Source organism: Pteropus vampyrus, unplaced genomic scaffold (assembly GCF_000151845.1).
Source record: "Pteropus vampyrus isolate Shadow unplaced genomic scaffold, Pvam_2.0 Scaffold483, whole genome shotgun sequence".
NCBI lineage: Eukaryota > Metazoa > Chordata > Mammalia > Chiroptera > Pteropodidae > Pteropus > Pteropus vampyrus.
In genome coordinates this window covers 1,904,397-1,918,969 of record NW_011889264.1, presented here as the reverse complement: position 1 = coordinate 1,918,969, position 14,573 = coordinate 1,904,397, and the positions used below count along the sequence as shown (strand labels likewise).

Sequence of the window (14,573 nt, the reverse complement as noted above, 5' to 3'; positions counted from 1 at the left end):
AAACAAATAGCAAGATGGTAGGCATAACCCAAAGCATATTAAGAGTTAAATTAAATATAAGTGATAAAACATTCCCATTAAAAGTCAGAAAATGTCAGACAATAAAAAACATGAACTAATATTTACAAGGGGCACACATTAAATATTAAAATTACAGACAGGTTAAAGTAAAAGGACAGAAAAAAATATACCATGCAAACATTAAGCGTAAGAAAGCAAATTGGCTATATTCAGATCAGACAAAATAAACTTTAGAACAAGGAGTATTATCAGAGATAAAGACATTTCATAATGATAAAAGGTCAATTCATCAAGATGATATAACAATAGTAAACATGCATCTACCTCATAACAGAGCTTCAAAGTACATTTCCAAATACTGACAGAAATAAAGGGGGATACAGACAAATCCACAATCATAAATAGAGATTTTTAATACCTCTTTTTTAGTAGTTGATAGGACAATTAGACAAAAATTAAGGGAATAGAAAATTTGAACAACCAACTTGACCTAATCGACAGTTACAGAAGAGTAAACCAATAAACTACAGAATACACATCCTTTTCAAGTGCAGAAGGAATATTAACCAATTCATTTGGTGTGTCTCAATTAATTTTTACAAATCACAATAATTTTAAAAGATACAAAATTTGTGTTGTGACCAAAATAGAATAAAACTGGAAATCAATTACAAGAAGATATCCAGTAAAGCCCCATGCATTTGTAATAAAAACAACACATATCTAAAAATACAGAGGTCAGGTAAGAAATTACAGGAAAATTATAAAATGTTTTTTAAATAAATAATAAAACACAACATATCAAAAAATTAGGATGCAGCTAAAACAGTGTTTGAAGGGAAATCTATAGCTTTAAATGCTTTTACTAGAAAAAAAGGTTTAAGATCAAATATCTAAGCTTCTATCTTTAAAAGTCAGGAGAAAGCACACATTTAAATTGAACAAAGCAGAGAGAAAGAAATAATAAATATATGAGTGGAAATCACTGAAATAGAAAAACACAGTAATAATAGAGAAAACTAGTAAAATGCACATATATTTTAACCTAGCAGTTCTAAGATGCACACATATAAAATTTTTATCACATAGTAACATCCGTCACAACAGAATTCATAATAAAACTGAAAACAAATGTCAGAAATGAAGGTACTGGTTAAAGACAACTATAGAGCTGAATGCTATGATTCATTTTTTAAAAAATGTGGCAGCTTTATAGTTACTAATGTAGTATGATCTGAGATGTTTTGTTAAAAAAGCAAAGTGCAGAACAATATATAAAGAATACTATCACATGTGTAGGTGTGTGCTTTTTAAAGAATGTATGTGTGTGTGGGTGTATTTTTATATATTCACATAAGCATAAAACATCTCTGGAAATACACAGCAGAAACTGGTGACAGTGGTTTCTTTTGGAGAAGAGGCCTGCATGGTTTGGATATGAGGGTAGTTAGTATGTATTACATTTCAGTGAGTACTGTTTTGCCCTTTAGAATTTAATATTGTGTAAACATTTCTTATTCAAAAAATAGTTTAAGTAAAAAAAAATAAAGGTAATAAATATCATAAAGTAAGAAATAGGGAGAATAAAAGCAATAAGGACTGGGCTCAAAAGTCCTTGATAGGTTATATAGACAGTCTGGCTTTCCATATGTGCAGTCTCCTTTGAGGCACCAGGCCCTTGTTTACCCGGATAGAATAGCCAAGAAACAAAGAGCTTCTGTGGTCTTTTTCTCTTTGTCCTTACAGTTGTGTCTAAAGCAAACATGGCAGGAGTCCTTTGCTATATACCTAAAGGGATTAAAAAGGTACAGATTGACAAGTTCATAGGATTCCCCATTTACTGCTAAAGTAGCCCAAATTCAGGCATCTTTCTTTGAGCCTGCAGATTCTGTCCAAGCTACCACGTATCCTTTGCTCTCTATGATGAAGGAAAAAAAGGAATGGTGCAGTAATTGGTTTATGACCACATACACAGGGTAGACACAAAAGCTAGCAGTCAGAAGTTACTATTGTGGTATTTTCACTGTGTCAAGAATTCAGGTAAAAGCAATTTTCAGGAAGTAAAATAAAAAATATTTACCTTTCCTTGGATAAAATGTTCGAATTCTCTAGATTTTAAAATTAAAGTTACCTTCTGAGTTCAGAAACAGGGAATACTGTGACTCTATAGCTCTCCAAACAGCCAGGTTTTATTTGATCTTCTAGAATAATTTCACCTCTCTGATTCGTTACCTTTCTTCTAAAGCAACAATAATTGGGTGGGGGGGGGGGTGGTTTAAATATCTTTTCTATTTTAATAAATAGAAATTTTAATTATATCATTCTTGGAGCAGTATATTTTATAAAAGGCTATACAAACTGTAACCATTTAGATAAATCTTTGTATAAAGTATCTAAAATATGTCTTAGTCAAATCTTTCACAAAATAAATAATCCTTATTTGATTCACTTTTTCTAACACTACCATTAATATAGAAAAAGTGATGTGATAGAAATCTTAGTGTTTGGAATTTATCTTATAAGTTCTTAAGTTTTCCATGAAATACTCCATTAATTTAATTTAAATTAATTTAAATCTCCATTAATTTCTTTTACCTATGGGTAAATTATTATACTCTTTTCAGGCAAGGCAGTAATTAGTTTCTTGTTTTTTGTTTTTTAGCCACAAAATAAAGCATTACAGTAGTAGGTTGTGAAAGCAGATATATATCCATGTGTCATTTCTTGAAACATGGATATGGGTTTGTATTCAGGTCAAAGTAGGCAAAACATCACTTGAATGTGTTTAAACTTTGGAAAGGATAAATCTACAACAAGGGAAAGCCAACCCAGGCTTCCAAATCAATCAAGAAACTTCTTTAGTTTACTTCCAGTTATCAGCAACTATTTAATAAAAAAAGTGACTACTTTTGCCTTTCTTCTGTATCTTCGGCATCAAAGCTAAAGAGAAAATTTATAGATAAACCATATTGATCTTGGTTTGGAGAATTAGGAATATACTAGACATAACTTAGGTTATATTCTATTTGTTTATCATTTATTTATTTTGCCCAAGTGTATAGGAAATGGGGCTATGGGTGAATGAGACATGAGCTAAAAATGCCTAAAAATCAGTGGTAGCAAAATTCCATCTCATTTAGTCATAGTTAATATAATTAACTCAAATATTTCTCATATGAAATAAAAATGCTAGTGGGAAACATACATGATTAGGCTCAAATATATTCCTTCATTTGAAAATTTTATACCTTCTCTCTCTAGAGCTTTCTCAAAGAGAAAAATGGTATAAATTCCAAAAGTAGAATGCTTTAGTGAGAACACAAGAGAAAAACAGGAGTTACTACTACTGCATGTAGAAAGACTTTCTTTAGAGACAACTTTCTAATACAAAAAACTTCTTAAATAAAGGACATTGATCCATTCACATTACAAAATACATGCAACAGGACTTTATATTGTTTACAGATACAGTAACATGTAGTGAAATATGAAAACGTGTATAAAAATAAAAACACTGGATTTGTGAAACACTAGAGAAGGAAGGAGGGAAGAGAATGATAAAGGAGAGGAATCCAGTGGGAACAGTGGTTGTATTAATAATGCTTAATTGAAAGAGAAATAGCAGCAGCAGGAAATCAGGCATAGTGTTATATTTTATAAAGCTGAGAATAGGTCCATAGGTGTTCATTATATTATACTCTATTCTTATCTATATATTTAAAATATTTCTCATTAAATAAAATACCATTTACAATAGCTAGAAAAAAGGTACGTGCAATAAATACAGTAAAAATATACAAAAGATTAATGAAAACAATTTTAAGGCTTTAATAAAAAACAGTGAGAAAGATATAAATAAATGGAAAGGTAATAATGCATGCTTATGTATAGAAAGGTCCTATATTTTAAGGAGAGCTATTCTCCTCCCTGCCAATTAATCTATAAATTAAAAAAATTTCAATAGCCATTCCCTTGAATTTAACAAGTGATGATGAAAGATATATGGAAAAGCAAAGAGGAAAGAATGGCCAAATACTCATAAAGAAGAACAAGTTGGAGAGACTGTCCTACCAAAAATCCTCTTCTAAATACAGACACTTACTAAAGCCAAGATAAAGACACAGTGGGAGTAGCACAGGGATCAAGGAGCAAAAGAGAGAACTCAGAAATAGACTAAACTGTTATGAAAACTTCATTTATAACACAGTGCCATTGATGATCAATGAGGAAAAGTTAGACTAATCATTCCCATGGTGGTACAGTTTCAGTATGGTAAAAAGGTAAAATCAGTTCCCTATTTCTCTCCACATACTAAAATCACTTCCAGGTAGATAGTCTCTAAATTTGAGACAAACTATAGTTTTATTTTTTATATTTTTTATTTTACTTTTTATTATTTTTTTACTTTTTTAGGCGAGGCAACCCGTGGTTGACCTCACAGATTGCAAGGACCTTGTTAACTTAGGATCCCTTATTTTTTTCACTTTTTACGCCTACAGCACCTGGTCTTCCTAGGTGGTCTCTCATCCAAGTACTAACCAGGCTCGACCCTGCTTAGCTTCCGAGATCAGATGGGATTGGGCTTGTTTAGGGTGGCATGGCCGTGGACAACTATAAAATTTTAGAAAACAATTTGTAACAGGATTTTTATAATATCACAGAATAGAAGGATTTCGTAAACAAAGGATTAAAAACACTAACTATTAAAAATATGAAGACTGATGACTGGACATTAAAATTAAGAACTTTTGTAAAACAAGAAAAATAAACTTTTAAAGATACACCACAACCTAAGAAAAGATATATGCAATATGTATATCCAATAAAGGATTCATATTCAGAATATTTAAATAACTCCCACAAATAGATAAGAAATGACAAATGAACAGAAAAATCGACAAAAGAAAAGGGCTCTTCAGAGAAAAGAAAACACAGACGGTTCATGAATATATGACAATCTTCTTATTAGTGAGGTAACTGCAAATTAAAACCAAAAGATACCATTTCAGACCCATAAGAGCCATAAAATACTGACGATATTTAAAAATCCTAACAAATCTAAGTATTGTCAGAATGTCAAGCAAGAAGAAATCACACATATTGTTAGTGGAAACAAAAACCAATACAGGCACTTTGGAAAATAAATTTGGCATTTCTAGTAAAGCTGAACGTGCACATATTCTCTGACCCAGTAATCGCACACCCAGGTGAACACGGCCTAGAGAATACAGCCTAGATGTGTACATATATCAGATATAAATATAAAATTTTTCTTAGCAGCATTGTTTGTAGCAACACAAACCATAAAAGAGTCTAATTTTCCATCCATAGTGGAATGGATGAACACTATACAGCAGTGGACATGAAAAATGAAACTGTAGTTAAACTCATCAATATGACTCAAATTTAAAAACAGAACTGTATACTAAAGAAGCAAGCATAGAAAAGTACATATGAGACGGTTCCATGCATTTCAAGTTCAAAATCAAGCAAAACTAAAGATTATACCATTTAGGAATCCATACATAGTTGGAAAAGCAATAAAGAAAAGGAAGGGAATCATTAAAGCAAAATTCAGGATGGTGGTTAACCGAGGAAAGCAAGGGTGATGTAACATGGGTGTGATACATAGGTGCTTTTAAGATATTGGTGTGTCCTATTTCTTAATCTGGGTAGTATGTACATGGATGTTTATTTTATTGCTCTTATAGCCATATATCTATATATAGCTTAAGTAGTTTAAAAATGACTTTAAAAAAGTCTGCTGTCAATAAAGACAACCGACAGACATTTCAACCTAGGAGTTAATGGTAGCAGAACATTTAAAAGGAGCTCTAAGTAGCTTATAAATGCCCAAAGAACTAATGAGAAAAAAAGGACACTGATAAAATAAGAATTGGAGATCATAAATTAGGCAAATACGAAAATGAATGTCTGAGCATGAAAAATTGATGTAACTTTAAAACTCATTTAAATGGGTAAATAGTTCAGTAGACAAAGCTAAAGATGGAATTAGTGAATTGCAAAATAAATTGCAAGAGAAAGAAATCTTCCAAAGTCCAGTAAGAGAAATAAAAAGGTGGAAGATATGAAAGAGAAGTCAATAGATATGGAAGACAAAATACAGAGCTCTACCATAATAGTGTTAGGCAGATAGTTAGACATGAGTGATAAGGAATGAAGGCCCAGTCTGGAGACCTCCCTTAGGACCTCCCTGAAACACGCACTTAACAGTTAAAAATTACCTTTACATCTTGAATTATGAGGAAGAAAAAACTGCAAAAACAACTATTAGTTTAGTCCAGTTACAAGCACATGTGCAGTTAGTACTTGTACCAAACTTTCTTTGACCATAGCTTCATTATATCAATATTATAATATCACACATAGGCCCGGAAATTCATGAATCAAATTATAACAGACTGAATTATGGGTAACTGCATGCGCAGTAAACAAAAGGTTATATAACAGCAGGATGTCAATCAACATGACCTCACAGGCCAATTATCTGACACTGTCCCTGTAACCACCCATCACAGCCATAATGTAAGGTATACTTCCCAAAATTGGCAGGGCAGCAGCCAACTCTAGCATAGTGCTTTTTTCTCTTGAAATGTACTTTAATAAATCTTAACTTTTCCTAAACTTCGCTGATCTGTAATTCTTTATTGTGTCAGCGGAAAGAACTGAGCTCTCTCAGTGCCCCCTAGCGGCAATAGGAAGCACCAGGAGAAGAAAATGGAGAGAACTAAAGAAGCAATATTTAAAAAGATAATGGCTGACAATTTTCTAACCATGCAGAAAAATACAAAGAGTCAGAGTTAAAAGAAAAAAAAATTACACTCTGACCCATATTATAATGAAACCACAAAGCATTAAGGGGGAAAGAGTAAAACGTAAAAGCTACTTTGCAGGAAATACATTATGTACAAAGGAAAGACAATCAGACTGACAGCAGACTTCTCATCAGTAGTAATAGAAAATATTACCAAAATTTGGAGCAAATAATAACTGTGAACTTAGAATTCTATAACATAAGAGAAAGAGTCAAAGAGATATTTTCTGACATAAAAACAAATGAATTTTACTATCCATGGCCTTTGCTTAAAGCAACACTAAAGACGTACTTTAACATGAAGAAAATCAAACCCAAGAAGAAATGAATAAAGCAAAAATGAGCAAGGATATTAACATGGCAGAGTAGTAAATATAAGTAGTTACTGATTTTAAAATTAGTAAGTATAATAACAATAAGAATTTGTGTGTTTAAAAACTTGTATGGCAAGACAGTACAGTCTATAGTGTACAGAGTATAGACTGAAACCAGACTGTCTAGTTTGAATATAAACCAAGCAAGTTCCCCCCTAAAACTAAAAATAAAGTAATAACTTGACTAAAGAACACTTATGACATCAAAGAAATGTGATTGTGGCCAACTGTCACAGTTAATAAATGAACCACAGAAGAGCAGTACAGGAGCTGAAAGAAAAAGACAACTGATTTCAGACCAATTGAACTTTTGTTAGAAGTCTTAAGCAAAAGATATTCAGAAAGATAATCTTCATATTGATCAAGACAGGAATAAAATTGTTTTATAGACGCTAGCTCTCTAGGCCAGGAAGAGAGCTAAAACTCAGGGTTGGTACAGTTGACAAATTTCTTTCAGTCTCTTATAACAGCAGCCATAGAGCAGGATTAAGTCTTGCCTGATTTCTTTGGGCCAGAACTGAAAACTACTTAATTCAATTGATTAGCAGACATTTGCTCCTATCCAAAATGTCCATGGAGACATTTGGTCCACACCAAAAGGTCCTTGATATTTGGTTCTTGACATGTGCCATTACCAGCTAGGATACTGAGGCAACAAAGGTTATTATTGGCAGTACAGCCACAACATAATTATTGGACCAATAAAACATGATAGTATTTTTTATATATTAATCCTATAAACCAAAAGTATAAATAAACGTTTGGGCTATTTCTAAGTGCATATGTTTTTGACAGGATCAAATATCAAAGACCATTTGGCACGAGCCATATATGCTCATCGATGTTTTGGACAGGATCAAATTTCAGGGACCTTTTTGTGTGGATCAAATGTCTCAGTAGAAGTTCTGCATTCTTAGTTCTGTAAGTATTTAAGGGCTGACTATATGCATAGGCCTTTAGCAATTTGCAATAAATTGCTTCTATCTAAAATCACCTCCTTCCCATCATTTCATAAGCCCACTGACCCCTTCAGATCCCTAAACGGTGTCCACTAAGCTCAATCATGTACTTTCTAAATTACTAGCTCAATTTCAGACACAATGAGCCTTTCTTTGGGCTGAAAAGATTCCACCAAATGTCTTTCACTTAGAAAGCAATACCTAACTCCTTTCTCACCAGGATCTCTCCTTTTTGTGAGTCATTTCTACTTCATTGTTAATAACTATCATTTCTAAGACTTAGGCTATTTTAACTCCATTCACACTCCATTTCATCATTTTGGAAGGTTTACTGAAGTCAGAATAGGTATTATTATGCATTCATTCAACAAATATATATTGGGCAATTACCATGTGTCAGGCTCTGTTCTGGTCAGATCATGTCATATTTCTGCTCAAAACTCTCTTAAGGCTTCCCATCTCATTCTGAGAAAAGTCCAAGTCTTTACCATGATCTATAAGTCCATCTTCCCTTCATTTTCCACAGTCTCTGACCTTCTCTCCATTACTTTCGTTCTCATTCTGTTCTGCTTACACTAGCCTCCTTCTTGCTGTTCTCTCATAGGCCAGGCATATTCCCACCTTAGAATCTTTGTGTCTGCTGTTCTCTCTGCCTGAATCACTCTTTCCCCAGGTACACACGACTCCCTCTTTCGCCTCTCACTTTACTCAACAGCGAAAAATTCCCTGACGTTAGGTTAGTTTACATTATCAGTCTCAGTTTTTCACTCCTCTGAATATCCACATTCTAGCCTCATGGTGGCCAGAATGTACATCCCTGCCCCTAGACTTTAGGCTTGACCATGTAATATGTTTTGACCACTGGAAAGTTAGTGGACGTGATTCAAGCAGAGTCTTGAAATGGCCTGCAGTGCTAGGCCTGGTCTCTTGTACTCTTGCTTTTTGCTATGGAAAATAACATAATTTGGCATTCTGCTGATACCAGAAAAATGGAAGACACATGGAACATACCTGAAACTGAGCCACAAGCTGAAGCCAAGTCTAGCATGGATTATTTGAACCCTAGGAAACTCACAGACATGTCTGATGTTGTAAGCTACTGATTCTTAGGTGGTTTGTTACACACATTATGTGAAAATACCAAATACAAATTGAAAACTGCTAACATCCAGATGATCCTCACCCTTTAATTTTTTCTTCATAGCACTTACATTTAAAGTACTATATATTTTTATTTTACTTCTTTGTTTTTTTGTGTATCCCCCTACATACACACATGTACACACACACACACACACACACACACACACACGCACACACACAAGCTCTGTGAAGGAAGTAATTTTTGTCCATTTTGTTTATTGTTATCAACACAGAATGGCAAAGATGATCTGGCAGAGAGCAGGTGCTCAACAAAAGTTTATTGAATGAATAAACAAGACAAAGTTTCTGCACTCATGACACTCACATTTTAGTGGGAAGAGCCAGAGAATTAATAAGGATATAAATAATATAAATAATATTTAGATAGGAAGGGTTGTACAGGTGACAAAAGAGTTGCCATGATGGTGTGTCATATAGCTGAGTCCTGAAGAGAGCCCACATGCATCTAGGAGAAGACTGTAGAGTGGTAGTAGAGGAAGAAAAGGCAGACAAACACCTGGTCACCTAGGGCTTCCTGGACTTCAGTATAATCTTTAAATTTCACTCAATTACAGTTTGAAGCCTAGATTGTTATATGGATAGTGAGGGCAAGTATGGTGATGAGGCCCAGAACAGAGGTAGTGGTGGTGTGGGGGGTGAGGTATTTGAGATATCTTTTGAAAATAGATCCAGCGAGACTTACTGATGGAATGAATTGGTGTACAAGACAAAGAGAGACATCTGGAGGCTAGAGAGAGAAGAATCAAAAACGACCACTTAGATTCTGGTTTGAACAATTTACCAAATATTAGTTTCATTAATTGAATTGAAGATGAGCAGTTATGGGTAGAAAGACATCACGAGCTCCATTTTGTACATTTATCTATCAACTTCTCTATAAAAAGGTACTGTGCTACATAGACGACAGGTATCGGTTCTAAAGAACACTTCTGCCTTTGTCAGTTACTAAATAGAATCATTAGTTTCACTGCTATCTGGATACTACTGGACTCAATTCAGATAAAAATAAAAAAATAAAACAGTCCATTGCAGATATTATTAGTCTCCCTTCCTCCTTATTAAATATATCCTGGTTTGTTTGGTTTAGTTTGGTTGGGGCAGCTATGTGACCAGGTGAAAATACTTATCTCATGTACCATTTATGTTAAAAAAAAAAAAAAGAGAAAAAATTCCTTTTTTGATTCGGTTTTTTTTTCCTTTTTTTTTTTAATTTTTAGAAGAATGAAAAAGAGACTAATACCAGTGGTTACTTATTTTGTGATGGAGGGGGTGCATAAAAATGGAAGAATGAAGGAGGTGTTGAGAAGAAAGGGAGATTGTAATTATATATCTTTTTACACTTTGATGTTTTAAGATCGAGAATGTATTGGCTCTTAAAAAAAATGAAACAAATAATTTTTAAACAATACTCATCTTCCCAGTACCCTCACAGCTAAGAGTGGTGATCAGGTGACAGTACTAGCCAATGAGATATAAATGAAAGTCCACAAGAAAGGCTGCTCTTTCCTGATAAACATAAACCTAACAAGATGAGTTTTGCCCTTTGCTATTTCTTCCTCCTTCTTACTTGCGATCTAGATATAAAGCCTGGAGTTGCAGCAACCATTTTGACTGGAGAAACAAAAGCTTCACACTGAAGAGAGAAGAACAGGAAGCTGCCAGAAAGAACCCAGGTCCTTGCTGAGTTCCTCAAGTAGCTGAACCAACAGTGAACTGCCTACTTCTGGGCCACTTATTTTATGAGAAAATATTGGATTAATCTACTGTAGTTAAAGTTGTAACTGATATAGTTTTAGAACTCACATTAAAACCTGTAATAATGCAAAAGAGGCCAATTGGTGGTTACAATGACAGTAAAAGGTGTCATAAGAAACATAATGTCCCCAAAGCACTTCTAAGTTAACGTCTAAGAACAGAATAGTATTAACAGGTAATAATAATTTCCAAGTCCCATAATTTATCCATTCTGATATGTGTTTGGATTATTTTATGTTCGTGTTTGATTTATTGCTGGGTTCCTCAATTAAGCAATGTGAAATTGTCCCCATTGATTTCTTGTCTTATATTTCATAGGAAGATACTGTGAAAAAGCACAAGGCTGAAGATCTAAAGATAATTCTAGTTCTTGGTCATGTTTAACCATAACCTATAGGTATCACTCAGGATTGGTATAAAGTCACTCTGCAATTTTAAAATAAGAGTTACAGAATATTTTTTTAAATTATGAAGCCGCAAGTCGTACTATTCTAATTGAATGGAATATTTTTAGATGATGATAATCATATATTTTAAGATGAAGATGACAATATTTTAAATAAAGTTTACAATAAGAGTTATTCTATGTTCGATTTATTACTTTTAATTTCTTTTATAGGATACTATCTTTCTAAAGCATTTATAAAAAGAGACATCCTTTCAACCCTGCTCTGCTCTGGAATGAGGTATGTCATTTAGAGTAACACACATTTTGGTCCTTCTATTTATAACACTACAGATATAAAAAGAAACATTTTAGAGAAATAGAGCTAGTGTGAAATCAAATATTGTGGTGATAATGGCAGTACATTTACTTTTTACTAAAAATATAAATAAATTTTATTTTAAAGATTTTGAGTCATTTTTCTAAAGTAAATTATCACATGGCCAGGATATTGTAAAACTTTTAAAAAAAACTGAACTGATATGGAAGATTTTTTCAAATATTTGGATAAGAAATAAAAGTAGAAAGATTCCTTCTTTGCATTAAGTATATTACTTAAAATAGGTTGGTCTGAACTGTTAAGACTTGTCTGTAGAATTAATTTCCATTGCATTGACCAGATAATGGCAAAAAGATTTGAATAAACAAAAACTCTTGCTTATTCAGGAGCACAAATTATTTCTGTGTTGCAGGTGGCCATGTCAAGTGGTTGCCAATTGACTTAGGCATTACAAGAGAATTTGATAACAGAACTTTGATTGGTATATATAGTTTTAAAATTACACATTCAGAGGAGAGAAAGAGCAATTAGGGGGATCGTTTTATAAACTATATAAATGTCTAACCAATGTACTGTATACTTGCAACTAATAAAATGAAATTTAAAAAATTACACATACTTGGAAGTTGATAGAAATAGGTAGTCAAATTCAGGTAGGACTATAATCCAGGGAATCATTTAATCAAGATTTACTGATATGAAAAGCATAGCCAATCCAAAATTTATCCCTAATAGGTAAAGAAAGACTAGGTTCAATTTAAAAAGCAGTTTAAGTTTTTGATAAAAATACCAGAAAGTAGTAAAAGTTTATTAACTAAGAAATGAATATTCTCTTTGGGGAAGATTTTTTTATTTTGCTGTTTGTTGTTTCCCTGGCTTTGTGGTTAGGAAGCTTTTCCCTGGACTGATTCAGTCACAGATATATAGAGTGATCATCAGTATTTGGGAAAAGCAGTACAAAGTGCTTTAAGACTATTTGATTGACATTGTGTTAAAGCCATTCATAAGAGAAGGAGGGATAAGCTTTAGTTAAATAGAGTGGATAGCTATCAGGAAAAAAAAGTGCATGCCTATATAATTATCACATCTATGCTGGCTGACAAATCCTGAAAACAATTTCATCAATGGTAATGCAATATGTACTACATTCCTGAAAAATTCTGTATGATATACATTGGTCATACATTTAACTTCTCTAAATGTATTATAGATTCTCAGACCTGGTAATCAACAGGAATAGGCAATGATGCTTTAAGAAGAAAAAAAAAAACAATACCAAAAAAATCCTAACAATCCTTCCTCTCTCTCTACCTTTCCACAGAAGTTCCAACTTATAACATCTAAGAGCAAAAATCTATATTTACTATCAGATTCAACTTCTATACTTCAGCTTCTTAATTTTCCATAGTTCAAGCCCAAATGATTGTCAATATCCTTAAGACTTGTAGGGAAAGAAGCAATCAGAAAAGGTACTTTGAGTTCCAATTTCAGTCACTTCCATGTCACATATTTCTAGACAGTATGATTCCACTCTTCTTAGTGCTTAAGTCATTCCTGGGTAGTGAGTGGTGAAAGGCGCTAAGTATGTCCCTAGGTGCATGACTATCTCAAGTCACTCAATCACTAGGAAGAAAACACTCTATTGTTGTTAACATTATCTACTAGATTTTGCTGCTTTTTAAAATGGGTCTAGAAAAAGTTTTAGGAGATGATACTCAAATGGCAATATATATCAGGTTACTAAGTCTCAGAAAATAATAAAGCTATTATTAGGCAAAGATGAAGCTCAAAATTGTATTACCTTGATAATGTAATCTTCTTAAATGTTTGCATGTGAAATGAGACCATTTGTTTAAACTGATTGTGATGCTATTTTAAAAACTGAAGAGGATATGTATATATGTGTGTGTGTGTATATATACACATATATACATATATATATGACATACAGTACAATGCAGGAAAAATAGAAGAATATTTCATAAAGCATTGAATGTATGTACAAATGTGATTAGAAGACACAGATTGTGAGATCAAATATCCATCTTAAAATTTCAGTGCCTTGGTGGTTAAAACAGTCAGAGAAAAACAACATTATTTTGCACTTAGAAACCTGTTTCTAATCAACTGAGCTACTCCTATGGGGTCAAATAAAAATGATTAGCTTATTAAAAGCATAGCTTTGCTATTTAATAAGCAAAAATGATTGAAAATTCTGCTCCAGATCCTGATAATTTTAGTGTTTCTAGTTAAGCCTGCAAAATTGCATTCATTATTAGTGTCTAGATTCATTAACAATTCAATTTATAGATATTAATGCTTATAATGCATGCTTCGCTTGCCAAAACTTGAAGAGAAATTGTTTCAATTAGCTTTCATGGATCATGAATCCTACCGGCTGAGTATTTTTAGACAAAAGATACAAACACATCCCCAAGCAATGCTAATGCACAGCTGGGACTTGTGTGTAAGGTCACTTGAGCTAACAGTTTAAAAGGAAAAACAGTAAATGAGTTTTACCCAGATGAGCAAGACAAGAACAGCCTTCTCCTTCCAACCAAATATTTGAAAGGCATATATGCACCTTAAGAAAAATGGCAACAGAATTATTTGCTTTTGCGATTTCTAGAAGATAAAACCACTAGACAGAAATTGGCAATCTAAACACAGCAAGCAGTATTCAGCATACAAGACAGTATGGGAAGTCTCAGTGAGAGATATTAAATTATCCCTTAGTAGA

At 33.0% G+C, this 14,573-nt stretch overlaps 1 pseudogene; it reads right to left on the bottom strand.

Moving 5' to 3' along the window:
• Positions 1–4,511: 4,511 nt before the first annotated feature.
• On the bottom strand, positions 4,512–4,630 carry LOC111732698 (annotated as a pseudogene).
• Positions 4,631–14,573: the final 9,943 nt, after the last annotated feature.